The 12,456-nt window shown below is 38.4% G+C and overlaps 1 protein-coding gene across 3 annotated transcripts in view; it reads left to right on the top strand.

Moving 5' to 3' along the window:
• LRRC69 (leucine rich repeat containing 69) overlaps positions 1-12,456 on the top strand; it is a 91,471-nt gene that overhangs the window by 49,469 nt on the left and 29,546 nt on the right. The gene's annotated exons all lie outside the window — the stretch shown is intronic.

The raw sequence follows: 12,456 nt of genomic DNA, 5'->3' as shown, positions 1-12,456 counted from the left end.
GATCTTGGTTTTTCCTGATGTTATTTTAAGCTCTTTAATATATATATATATATATATATATATATATATATATATATATATATAATATTTGTTACTTATGTTCATTGAAATGTTTGCCTGAGTTACCTTGTTTTCCATTACAAAAATTTAAAGTTTTTTTGATACTCTGGTTTCTCTTCAGATTGTAGAATTGAAAGTTTATAATAGATTTCATTAAGAGACTAGAAAAACTTGAATAACTTCATTCTGAAAAATCCATTTGCTTTCTTCAACAACCAATACATTTATTTTCCTTTTCTTGTGAACATTCACCTCTGATAATTTCTAGGAGTCTTCTACAGGCATCAGAAGTGGGAGTAGCAAAGCATTCTAACTCTGACTCAATCAAACTATTCTTTTGCTGATGTATAGGTACAATGTCTGGCTCTCTGACTAAGTGGTATCATGGTCTTCTTGTTTCCTGCCTTTCTGGAGGAATAGTCGCCCTTTTGGTCTTTCTGTGGCTGGCTCTTTGTTATCATATAGGTCTCAGCTCAGATATCAACTCCTCAGAGAAGCTTTTCCTGACCACCCAATCAATATAGCAATCAAAATTTAAAATTTTCTGTATGGCACTTACCACTGTAATAAATATATACTTATTTATTTGTTTGCTTGCTTATTGTTTCTGCGTGTTCACCCTCCATTCTTTTACCCCCAGTAGAATGCAAATTTCCATGAGAACAGGGTATTCACCTCTTTGTTCATTGCTGTATTCTTATTGCCTAGAGCAGTGCTTGGCAATTAATAAACATGCAGTATATATTTGTTGAATGAATGAATGACTGAATGGCCTGATCATGGCCGTTTCCCTGCGTTTTATCCAATGACAAGTCACAAACATTGAAAGAATCTCAGGAATCTTCTTTGACCTTTATGTGAGAATTTATCTCCATCTTGATCCCACCTCCCTCAACTTCCAATTTGCTTGGTTGTATATTGCTTTCCTGTTCCACTTTCCTTTAGAGGACTGTGCGTTCTTCATTCTCCCAAGACCACATTAAGGTAAATCTCTGCTTAATAGCTGCATTACATTTCTATTATAGTTATATATTTTTAACTTTATCAGATAATTAAAATTATATAAACCCTTTAATATTCCTTTTGCCATGACTGCCAAGAAGTTCAGAAAAAAAAATTAAGAGACTACAGTTTTAGAATCATCTTTTCCTATATTTTGATTTCTAATTTTATTGGCTGCAATTTTTATGTCTTCTATTATAAACCACTTAAAGTTCTTAGAAGATAATAGAATACATGTTAACATACATGTCAAACCAAATATAGAAACCCATGATGGTGTTATATATTTTTTGCTTAGCTCTAGTAAAATTTGCTTTGTGTACCTGGTAGCTCCTGTGTTAGGTGCATAAATATTTAACATTGTTATGTCTTCTTGTTGAATCACTCACCATTATATAATGGTGAATCACTCACCATTGTATAACTTTACCATTATGTAATGACCCTCTTTGTCTTTCTTTACCTTTGCTGACTTCAAGTCAATTTTATCGGATATGAGAATGGCTACACTTGCTCTCTTTTGATTTCCATTTGCATGGACTGTTTGTTTTTTTTTTTCCATCCTTTCACATTGAGTCTGTGTACATCTTTGTTGTTTAGATGTGTTTCCCAGAGACAGAAGATACTGGGGTTGTGTTTTTTAATCCATTCAGCCAGCCTGTGTCTTTTGAGAGGAGCATTCAATCTGTTAACATTAATTGATAGCACCAATATATGGGATGTTGGCCTATTTATCCTTTTGAATAGTCCTTTATTGGTTTGTTTTACCTCTTGTTCTATTGTTTTATAAGAGTTGTAATTTTTGGTGTTGTTTTTTTTTTAAGATGAATTCACACTAGTGGGTATCTGTTGTGCTGATATATGTATAGTGCTGTTCTAACTATTTCATGTAGGGCAGGTCTGGTCATGGCAAATTCCCTCAGTGTTCGCTTATCTGGAAAAGCCTTAATTTCCCTATAAATTGTGAAACTTATTTTTCCAGGATACAAAATTCTAGGCTGGCCATTTTTCTGTTTAAGTCAATTAAAGATGGGGCCCTAATCCCTTCTTGTGTGTAAGGTTTCCACTGAGAAGTCTGCAGTTAGGCTGATGATTATTTTCCTTTGAAGGTTATTTGATGCTTTCATCTTGCTGTTTCCAGACTTTTCTTCTTCATTTTGACTTTCCCAGGTTAATTGCTTTGTGGCTTGGAGATGAGCTATTTGCTGTGAGTCTTCCCAGTGTTTGATGTCCATCTTGTATCTATATGTCTGAATTTCTGGTGGTACCAGGGAAATTTTCCTCAATAATTTCCTCAAATAGGTTTTCCATGCTTTTAGCTCTTTCTTCTGCTCCCTTAGGGATACCTATAATTTAAATGTTAGTTTGCTTCGCCAAGTCCCACATCTCTCTCAGTGATTGCTTGTTCTTTTTAATACTCAGCTCTGCCTCTTTGAATGACTGGGTTATCTTGTGATTCTTTTCTTCAAGCTCTGAATTCTTTCTTCTCCTTCATTTAGCCTGTCGTTAAAGCTTTCTGCTGTGTTTTGAAAATTTCCTAAATGACTCTTTCATTACTTTAAGTTCTATTATATCCTTTCTTATGTTGTCTAGCTCTCTAGTGACTTTTTTATTTTTTCATTGATTTCCTGAAATATTTTTTTGGCTTCTTTTTGTTGGTTTTCAACTTTCTCTTCAATTCCATTCATCTTATTTGCCATACATATTTTGAATTCCATTTCTGTCATTTTGGCAATTTCCTTGTGGGTAGAATCCAATACCGTAGCTCCATTTTATTCCCTTGGTGGTGTAAAACTATTTTGTTTTTTTCATGCTGCCAGGGTTCTTTTGCTTGTTACTTCTCATCTCACTCCTCTCTCTTCTGTCAGCTCTGGGTTAATAGGATTGTAGGGAGCCTGTTCTACTTTGCTGGGAACTCTCTCGAACCAAGTCGAGGAGTCACAGCAACTCAGGGCTGGGGGTCCCAAGTAAAGTATTGGACCTCACGGAGGTTCTGCTGGCTCAGTGATAGTGGTGGGGACTCAGGATTGGGGTCGTGGGTTCTAGGCACAACTCTGGAGTCTCAAGCCTGGCAGGGGCCCTGGAGCTACAGAGGCAGAGTCTCATACTTGGGCACAGCAAGATTTTGTGGGCAGAGCTGCCCATATGGGGGGCTGTTCTACCAGCATGGGGACTATAGTTGCCCAGTCATGCAGGCAGGGGTTTGTCTCAGGGGTCCAGGATCCATGTAGGTAGGCCAGAACTGCTGGCCAGCCAAGGTTCTCCCCTACACCTAGGACCCACTGGGGCAATTGCCCCAGGATTACCAAGTGGCACCTGTTGTGTTTGGGGCTCCTCCTCTGTTTAGCTCCTACTCTGAGGAGGAGGTATGATCAGCCCCTAGTCACAGAGCACAACATGAAGGAGCATCTCTTCCCTCCCTGGCCTGGTGGGAATGATGCAAAGGCTACTGCCGGAAGGCTGGGTCCCACATGGACCTGGCTTCATCCACTAGAGTGGTCAGGATGGCATTGGTTGCAGAAACCTGGGATTGGTGGGCACCAGGTCTTGGCTGCACCTGCTTTCTGGTGCAGTGTCTCTGCACAGACACTGAGTAGCCCCCCAGTCAGCCCAGAACTTTATAGTGGACAAGGAAGACCCAACACAGATTGAGCTGCATATAACTTTTGTCTCTCTTCTAAAAAGCAGTGTCCCCTCAGGTTGCTTCTATCCTGCTGTTTTCACCTCTTCCCAGCAGCATGAATTGTTTTGGCACCCCCAGCTTAATCTCTGTGATGGTAGGCCATGCTTATAAGAATCAACCATGTCCTGTTTGATTCAGTTGGTAGATGCTATAATGAGCTACACAATTGTTCTCCCTGTCAGTAGTCGATGTGGGAAAGAGCCAACTGCAGAGACGTTCTTTTGTGCCTGTGATAAGCTCTAGTCCCTTTTGGGAGGGGCCTTATAGCTCTCGGGGGTTGCTTGATCACCACCACAGCAGAGGTTGGTGGAGGAGGGAGACTGGGCTTGGTTATGTTGTGTGACCGTGGAAGGCTTTGCAAAGTCTTCTCATGGCTCAGTAATTTCCCCAGCTGTTAGAGGGAGCTGCTGGGCGGAGGTCAAGGCAGGCTCTCTAGACCAGAAATGATGCTCATGAGGGAGGAGCTGCAATTCCTCAAATGGCTGTTGGGAGTGATCTCTGTCCCTCTTATGTTACCCTTGCCCTCTGGCGTCTGGTTGCAAATGAGCACACCTGAACATGTGCCACACTTGGTTGCTACAGTGCCATGGGCTGGAGTCTTCCCTGCCATAGGACCCACCCTAGTCTGACAGGGTGGCTTTTCTGTGAGGGAGATGGGAGCTTCCACAAATTGCCATGTCTGGAACTCTCCCTCCCCCACAGGATTCTCCCATCAGTTCTACCCATGTCGGCTCCCTCGCCTCCCGAGTCCAACTCCCAAACCTCCCCCTGTGTCCCTCAGCAACCTTCAGAATCCAGAGGGGCACAGAATCTGGTCTGCATGGTTGACCCACTGGTGTGCATCTCCGAGATTGGGCTCCCCAGCTCCACTGAAGGTCCTCAAGGGGAAAGGTGTGGAGCTCCCCTTTCTGTGGAAACCTCAGACTGGAAGATGCACCAGCTGGAGAGAGGGGCTCCCACTGTTGGCTCCCACTGTTCCTCTGGTTGCAGTCTCCCTGGAGGGGAAGCCCACATGAAATGTCCAAGCTCTGGGATCATGCAAGTTCTCCCCATAATTCCACAGTCACTGCAGTGCTTGGCCTCATGGGGGCATCCAAGTAATGTAGTAGCCCACTGATCACCAAAGGAGTATGGGAGAAACAAAAGGGATCCCCCTTACCCCTTCACTGGGCTCTGAGCCTTTCTGGGTTTGCTCCTCGCCTTTTTTCCTTTAATGTCTTCCTTCTCTGCTTCTCAATTTTCCTCCATGAGGTCCTTGGCAGGCTCTGGCACTTCTCTCTGACCTATACCTAAGCTGTCTTTTCTCCCCTCTCCTTTATCTGAAACCCTTCCTTCCCTCTAGGTTGGTCCAGCAAGCCATGTCTCTAGTTAGCCATCTTGACCCCCTTCCCTGGATATGTAACATTTTTTTTTCATTATTCTTTGTCCTCACCTGGGAGACTTACTAGACATTTTCCCCCTTATAACTACCCCCTCACCTTGAAATTTTAATATAAGAACTATTCTGTATAAAAGTTTATATTGTCAGATAAGATTGAGCTTTAGATGGCCATAAACTATTTTATTTATTTTTATTTTTGTTTTTTTATAATAACTAAATTACTTTATCTTTTTTTTTCTTTTTCACCTTGCCAAATTTCCCTGTAAGTTGATGCCATAAACTATTTTAATATCTAAGATTTTTTCACCTCCCCTCAAAATCAATTTTTACCATTTGGCAATGATATCATGCCCCTCAATTGAAATGTATAAGCTGAATCAGTACAGAACATGAAAAAAGCATTTCTTACTTTTTTTTTTTTTACCTCATCTGCCAGACATGTGGGAGAGTTTTCAAACTTCTGAGAAAATCTTAGAATAAGCACAGATGTTGATATAGTTTTCTTGAAACTCTTGAAATATTTTTAGCCCTGGGAAAATTCTATCCATGTTGGGAAGCTATATTTTCAGTCTTTCAACCCAGTATAGGAGGAGTCCGTCTCCTAATGCTGTCATTCCCAAATGTGTCTTCTGAAGGTTTACAGGTTGGTAGTCTCAATAAGAGTGACAGAAATATAATGATTAATGGAAAATCTTTTAAAAATTTCTTTTCACTGCAGATTATTTGGAAAATATATATAGGTATTAATAAAAAAGAAAAGCAAAATTACTCATGATCTGACCAAGGAGGGGTGGGAATCATATCAACATATTGATTTATTTCTTTACTATTTTTATGTTTTTTTAAAAATATGTGTGTGAGTACATATAAACACATGCACATATAATTTTTTTCAAAAGATAGAATATGCACACATGTTAATGTGTTAGTAAAATTAGTATTATTTGTACATATTAGTGTATTATTTATACATTCCGGTACATGTCTTATAACATACCATTTTATTTTTTATTGTAAATATTTCCCCATGGTTTAAAATATTTTCCTACATCATTGTCTCTAATGGCTATTTAGCACTGATATATGTGTAATTAAATAGTCTTTTATATTTTTGGTAGGTAGGAATTTTAAGACTTCTTAACACAATAAAAATTCTTCCATAAATTCAAGCGTAACTACTCTTTGTATTTACCATTAGTTCTTCCTTTAGGAAAGATTTCTAGAAATGTAATTTCCAGATCGAAAATTATGACACTTTTTCTGATTTGATAAATGTCAAATTTTGCTTCAGAAAGCTTTTGTTAAGTAAACATTTCCAAGTTTTCAAATTGGTTCTTTTTTATTACTTCTTGCTTTATGTAAGCAATATTTCACACATCTCTCTGAATGTATTAATTATACTAATTATTTTATAGTTCTATCCTATTAGCTCTCTTTCCTCTGCTATAAATTCTCCCATCTATTATCTCTAATGGCATTGGCACTCAATGATTATCAGGTCATTTCATTTTTAAACTTTCAGCTTATTTTTTTAATTTGGGGTACTTGAGGTTCCCCTGAAAGACTGGCATCTGTTTCTGCAGTTTACGTTATAGGAGAGAAAAAAGTTCTGACAGGAGTTTGCGTTGATCAGTGAGAGTGTGGAAATGGTTGAAATATGCCAGCAAGTGCAATGCATTCTGATTTCTCTCTGGTGATGCAATCCACTCAGGGACCCAGCTTCTCTGTCTACTCAAGGCACATCTCCTACAAGGCCATAGTTGTGTGGGATGCAGGGGAAGGAGGTAGAGATGGGAGTAGAGTGTGGCTATGGGGTAAAGAGTCGGGGGTTGAGTCCACCATCTTGCCTATTTCCAGAAGAGATTATAGTGATCCCTCTGACAGTTGTTCCTTGAGCCCATTCTTCTCTGAAGGTCTCTACTACCTCTGCATATTGAAATCCCCTAATTATTTTTTGGTGGAACTTCTTCCCTGGGCTTCCATATTCATCCTGGGTTGATGCTTCCTTCTTCTCTTGATGCCATCTACGTGTGGTTTCTGTTCCTGGGAGAAATTATCTTCCTGTGTTTAAGTGGCTATTTATGTATTATTATTTTAAAGTTTATATTCTTATCATTTCCAGGATTTGGCATGGGAGAGGGAGACTACTAAATGTGCCTAGTTTTACCATCTTGAAACTGAAAGTACTTGTATCAATTTACTAATAAGCTTGCAGGATATTAAAGTGCCTTCACTCTTGCCTGGCAGAGATTAATGGGAACAAAGTAATCATCTTAATCTATTTGGGTTACTGTAAAAAAAAGACCTTAGACTGGGTAATTTATGAACTATAAAAATTATTTATAAATTTAGACTATCTAAGATCAAGCGGCCAGCCATCAGATTTGGTATCTGGTGGTGAGGGCTTGCTCTCTGCTTCAAAGATGGTGTATTGTAGCTCTGTCCTCACATGATGGAAAGCTAGACAGGATCCCTTGGGCCTCTTTTTCTAAGGTTACTAATCCCATTCCTGAGGGTGGAGTTCTCATGAACCAATCACCTCCTGAATGGGCCACCTCTTAATACTGTCACATTTGGGGATTGTTTCAACATATGAATTTTGGAACGATACAAGCATTCAGACCATAACAGTAATGGGGATCGGGAGGGAAAAAGAAAAAATAGTGGCTGATCCTAACAAGCCTTTTTTTTATTGAAAGAAGGCAAGAAATGTGCTTTGCCTACTTTAGATAATGGACTACACGTTGGTGTAGTACCTTAATTTTCTACACTGTCTTAAAGTTTACTAAGTTCTTTAAACATCCCTCATTTGATCGTCACAATTCAGTGAGATGGATACTATTACTCTTATTTATAGGTGAGGAACAGGATCAGATACTGTTAATATAAATGACATGTACCCAGAGGTTGTGTGGAAGATATGAATTGAACCCAGTCCCCATCCTTTAAGCCCAGTGCTTTCTCTAGTCTACTATTAAGTACAGATAAAGTTATGTGAAAAGCTAAAAATCAGGGGGTTTTTTGGTTAAAGTAGTGACTGAAGTGAAGGTAAAGAAAAGCCCTCAAGAATCCCTTGAATATCTAGTATGAATGAAGAAGAGTGAAAATATACTAGTGGAATCAAAGATGCTATGCCTTTGAGAGGCTTTATTTAAAACCACACCTGGTTTTGTGTGGAAACCAAGTCAGAAGCTACAAACTGACATTCTTTCTGTGGTTCTCATCATGAATTTGGCCACTCAAGTTTTAATTTCCTGTCAGGATAAGAAATATGGAAGACCAAAGATCCCACAATTAGTTTTCAAACCATGAACAGCTTTCACAAAGTCTTTGAATATCTTTCTTCTAGTTTGCTGCTATGAATTGTTGCCTGGTCTGAATAAATTTTAAAATGGAATTCTCCAGTTTGAATTGTAGACTATCCCAGCAGAGAGATTTGGAACTTTCACATCTTTGTTATTCCCCGAGGAAAGTGCCTATTATAGAGTTTGGTGACTGCTCATTCCTGCTTTTCTCACAGGTCTGTGAGGATTACAAATGTGGATGAAAGTGCATCTCTAGGTGTATGGCTCCCCTATTCAGTGGAGAGGTACTAATTATATAACTGGCTATAAAAACCTGAAAAGAAGACTGTTTCTAAAAAGTAAATGACTAAGTATTGAGAATCTTAGATTGAGAGAAGGGAGTGGATTTTTACATGTTGCAAAGGAGAATTCACCAAAAAAGCAGCCATGAGGTTGTTTGGAGCAATTCAGAGACATTGGGGAAACTTATCTATCTGCTGAGGGTGAGGCAAGAAAAATCTATGACATGTTGAAATTACTGTGCCGGCTTTCTTTTGGTTCTTTGGTTGCAACATAAATAGAGTGTAATTAAAGTTACATAGGAAGGAGTAGTAAGAATCTCACGGAGACTGAAACAGGAGATACGGTGAGGCTGGACAGAACTCAGAGGTGCTGGAGCCAGCATGTGGTTTTCAGTTCAAGGAGGTTCTGGAATCTTCCACTCCATGAACATGTAGGTCATCACACCTGTTACACTATTCGTATAATGTAGCCATATTCCAAATGCTTCATCTACTTCTACCTTGTTTCTGCTCCCTTACAACCTTAGTGTGTACATAGCCCACTGCAGACGCTCCAGTTCCTGACACAATAGCTGTTCCATTTCAGCTTTCAGAATTAAATGGCAAATCATTTCCATCGTTCTTGGTTCAGATTCCCCAAAGAACATGTTATTAGGCCATAGCTTTTGATTCTAGATGATTGAAACATAATTTGTAGCCAGGCTATGACTGGCTTTCTTTGGTTCAAGAGTTAAGCCCTTGTTCAGACAGTTCAGTTTCCAAGCAGTAGAATCATGTGACAGGGTAGTAAAATGTGCAGGTGACAGGGTCCCTGGGAGGGTGATGGCACTTAGAAGGTGGAGCACCAAAAGAGTAGGGAAAGTTTGGTGGCCCTAGTATATGTCTGATGGTATCCTTGACTAATTTTTAAGTATCTTGAGAGCCAGGGCTAAGTTCTCAGTGGGATGTGACACTATTGGAATCCTTTGAACAGAGGAGTGACATTATCTGACATACTTTAAAGGACCACTCTAGATCCTCTCTGGAGATGACCACTCTTCACATTTTGGTGTATTTCCTTCTTGTCCAGTGCAACAACATCTCCTTTATGAGTCATCTCTTATCTCTCACATATGATGACTTAACATTTTGTGAGTATCTCTATTATAAAATTTATTTTATGGCATTTTCATCTGCCAGTTGCCATCATATTTTCATTGCCTCTTTCCTTAATGGTTTCTTTGGGTTATGGTTTCAGGCACCATCCCTCTCCATGATATCTCTTAAATAGACATGTTAGAGTTTGCCAAAGAAATAGAACCAATGGGATCCCCTGCCTCCCAGAAAGAGATTTATTATAAATAATTGGCTCTGTGATCACAAAGGCTGAGAAATACCACTCCACTATCTGCTGTCTGCAAGCTGCAAGCCCACAGAGCCTGTGGTTTAGTCCATGTTTAGCCAAATATATGGGTACTCCATGGCCCAGTGAAGTTGACACATAAAATTAATCATCACAGTAAATAAGTTTAAATATATTTGAAATATTATAATATTGTCCTATTTAATTGATTTACTTATGTTTATAGTTATTTAACTATGTGGTTATTTTATTAAAAATTGGTTATTATAGCCTTTTTTGGTGGGATGGAAATCAGATCTGAATTACTTTCTTTTTGAAAAATTTAAAAATTATTTTTATTAGAGACAGGGTCTCACTCTGTTTCCCAGACTGTAGTGCAGTGGCATAATCATAGCTCACTATAGCCTTGAACTCCTGGGCTCAAGCCATCTTCCTGCTTCAGCCTCCTAAGTAACTAGGACTAACATGCCTGGCTAATTTTTAATTTTTTTTTTTTTTTTTGGTAGAGACATGGTCTCACTATGTTGACTAGGGTGATCTAGAACTCCTGGCCTCAAGTCATCATCCTGCTTCAGCCTCTCTATTTCTAATTGCAATATCTTTTAATCAAGGATTGTTTAACTAACACATAAAGAATGTACAGTCTGTACCATGGATGGCAATTTTGAATGGATAGTATCAAAACTTACAATGCACATATTTATGTATTATATGAGGAATAGCCTCAATTCTGAAAAGGGTAAATGTTAACAGGTTTTTAAAGAAATTTTGGTTATTTTCTATTAAGTTATTTGTTAAGTATTATATGAAAGATCTGACAAATATTTTTATTTTCCATCTGATTTGATTCTTAGACATGATTTCAGGCAAATATTCAATTGCATATTCTATTTTATTTGGATAAAATCATACAGGAACCAACTACATTTATCTATATACATTTAATAAAAATCACACTTCAAGATAATTATTTAAGAATTATTTATTTTGTTAAGCTCATTTTAATATAATGAGCAAAAATGGCTCTTTTGATGCCAATAGTATTAGACCTTTATACAGGTTTACACAATCACTGCTCTGAAACGCTCCTGGGTTTGGTACTCAACAAATGATAACCAGTCCAATTGGAAAGTGGAACATTTTCTTTTCAAAAGCAGAAAGTAAGAGAATAAGGAGAAATGCAAATGAAATATTTGAGGAACAAGGGATTGTAGATGTTAGCAGTAGAATGGCAGGGTTAACAATATGTATTGATTTCTCTTTCTACCTCTGTCTCTTTTCAAACTTCCTAGGGTTTATTATAATATCTTCCAACACTAAAGATTTTCTGCTTCTCTTCTCCTACTCTTGTGTCATGGGTTTACCAAGTTCCTGTGATGGATGAAATGTGATGAAATATGATGGATGACAGAGTAAAATGGGTTGGAAAGAGTCCAGGACTGGAAGAGTCTATTTCATTTCTGTTTGCAGCAGATGAAAAGTTGTGTGCTACAATTGATATGGCCTCTTCTCTTCCTGGTCCACTTAAAATAACACCTTGATAAGCTGTTAACTTGTTTTATCTAGGTAATATTTTATTCTCTGCAATTAACTTAGATGATTTTCTCCCTAATAGAGAGAAAAGATTCTGGGGCAATCTAACAAAAAGGAATATGTTCCTAAATTTTGAGACTATACAATTAATATATAAAATTGAGGCAAATGTTTTGATAAGCACAGAAGTAGCTTTTTGTTTTTATCTTCCTGTTTCCCTCTGTCATTTACTAGGCAACATTAGGACCCAAGTTGGTGGGTCGATATGAGGGCGGATCATGGGTTCAGTCTTGGACACAGTGAGTTTGGTGTATACTTAAGACACCCCCCATGTGAAGACTTTGAGTGCACAGTTGGCTATAGGATGTGGATCCAGAGTGATTGCCATGGAGATTTAATCAAAGTCATGAGTGTGGTAAAATTGCCAAGGGAAAAGGAACATAAAATGAAAAGACAATGTGCTAGGCTCTGGGGAGAACTATTTCATGACCAGGTAAAGAATTGTGAGTAGTCAGTAAAGAAAATGTGGTTAGATGAGCATGTTAACTAGATTGGACTTGCCAGCAATCACTGAGGGCACACTGGAAGTTGGTGATGATGAATTTATGGTGAGTCCTGAGATGTAACTCTGCAAGACAGCACCTGTTTGCTTGGGTGCAGAGGCAAGGAAAGCTGATATCAGGGAAGACACAAGGTTAGGTTTTTTGAGACATAGGAAATGAAAAGTCAGAGAGTCCAAGGATTCAGAGGATTCGAGTATATAACATAACTTGCCAGGCATTTTTGTATATAGGAAAGAGGTTTTCTAAAAAAATTTTAAGTAATGTTGAGAGATACATTTTATGCATAAATATTTGTTCCTATTTTAA

This window comes from Microcebus murinus, chromosome 7, assembly GCF_040939455.1.
Source record: "Microcebus murinus isolate Inina chromosome 7, M.murinus_Inina_mat1.0, whole genome shotgun sequence".
Lineage (NCBI taxonomy): Eukaryota > Metazoa > Chordata > Mammalia > Primates > Cheirogaleidae > Microcebus > Microcebus murinus.
Note: the sequence above shows the minus strand (reverse complement) of the source record. Positions and strands in the feature narration are given on the sequence as shown.